Source organism: Aotus nancymaae, unplaced genomic scaffold (genome assembly GCF_030222135.1).
Source record: "Aotus nancymaae isolate 86718 unplaced genomic scaffold, 86718_ANA_hifiasm-v0.15.2.pri h1tg000059l, whole genome shotgun sequence".
In the NCBI taxonomy this organism is placed as follows: domain Eukaryota; kingdom Metazoa; phylum Chordata; class Mammalia; order Primates; family Aotidae; genus Aotus; species Aotus nancymaae.
Genome location: NW_026988473.1, coordinates 73,706,192 through 73,708,001, shown reverse-complemented (window position 1 = coordinate 73,708,001; position 1,810 = coordinate 73,706,192). Strand labels below are relative to the sequence as shown.

Here is a 1,810-nt window from a genome sequence, read left to right as displayed (position 1 = left end):
CTTGGCTATTTTTTTAATCTCTCCTCTTCCATAAGCCCTTTTTGGAAATTATTCTGAGAGTAAGGTAGAAGAAATTCTAACATACTTAAATGTGATTTTTTCTATTCATTACAGAAAAAAAAGTTTAAGAAATATAACTGCATGCAGTTGCTGTTATATAAGAAATGTAACTGCATATATTGATTTTTATATCATTATTATTGACATTTAATATAAGGTTTTTCTCTTTCTCATTTTATGGGTATGTAAAACATGTATCATGTTTACAACTCTTGGTCTTCTATTAAGAATTATTTAGGTAACCAATTTACATCTTAATTCATAATTCTTTTCTATTTTTAGATGTTCTGCCCATGCAAACTTAAGTGGATAGTTTAAAAAAAACTTCTATCTTCAAGGTGGCAACTAGTACAAAAGGGGGATTTTGTCACAATTACTCTTTTTTCTAAAATATCCTCCTAACTTGATTCTTTAAACTCAGGTTTCTCATCTGTCCAAAACCATTTTCATGCTACTGCCAAACTTAATTATCTAAAGGAACTGTCTGATCTTCTTTTTTTTTTAAGCCTACAGCACCCGGTATTCCCAGACAGTCTCCCATCCAAGTACTAACCAGGGCCAACCCTACTTAGCTTCCCAGATCAGGCACGTTCAGGGTGGTATGGCCATAGACAAGAACTGTCTGACCTTCTACTACCCACATCAAGCTGGTGATACATCACCACTGCCTTCAAAATTTTCCATTGTGAAAACTCTTCAAGATGAACTGATTTAGGCCTTTATGACAAAGCAAACCTTAACCTTCATTTCTTTACTCATGGTCATTGAAAGGAATACCTCCAGGTCCCCATTTATTATTGGCATACTGGAATATATTGTTTCCATAAATTCCCAACTCATCCATAACTTCTTCTTTGAAGGACTTCCATAGTAAAACAATCATAAAATTTTCATTCTTTATGTTTTAAAATTTTATTTGGTGTATATGTTATTCTGCCTCATATTAAAGGTAATTGCTTCTTGTTTTTAATTTACCTCATTAGTCCTTAAGGACCTGCATTGGAACATATTCACATCTCCTCCCCAAAATACCCCATGACTGACATCCAGCATAAATAAATGCTTTATAAATCAACATCAATATAAATTAAATTTATAAAACTTATTAATATAAACAAGCAATTTCAATACTATTCAGCCTTTGCTATCTGAAGCACCTTTTATGATTATCTTTTCCCCAAGTCAGTGACACCTCCTGCCATGTCTCCCTAACTTTTGACCTATGGTCCAGGAAAGTAGTCTCTTGTATGTTACATTTCACCTGATCAATTTTAGGCCTATAATGATTTAATGAAATTACTGATTATTCAGTGATCTCTCTTCATTCAATAGCTTGTTCTATTTATATGTGCTTGAGTACTACTTCTGCCGTGATCATTCTAAGATAATTGAGAAAGAAAGAAGATGCAATCTACAGCAGAAAGACATTTTTGTCTTTGTGACATGTATTTAATTTCACTGGTAATTTTCTTTCAGAATGAGTGATCGATGTATATAGCTTTTAGTATCCTGTCAACTTGGCCACTCAATATGCACCCTCCAATTTTGTATTTATTGCCAACGCCCAAGCAGTCGGTCACTGCCAAAAACAATAAAAATAAAAGGAAAGAAAAACACACACACACACAAAGTAGATTGATTTAAAGAGGCTTATATACGCAATGGAGAATCCAGAACAAAAGAGAAGATTCAACAAGGAGATGGTAGTTGTAACATTAGGCAGCTTGCCATTGAGTACCACTCTTAATTG

General features: G+C 33.4%; 1 pseudogene; it reads right to left on the bottom strand.

Moving 5' to 3' along the window:
• Nucleotides 1-564: 564 nt before the first annotated feature.
• Nucleotides 565-673, bottom strand: LOC135270267 (5S ribosomal RNA; annotated as a pseudogene).
• Between the last annotated feature and the right edge of the window lie 1,137 nt (nt 674-1,810).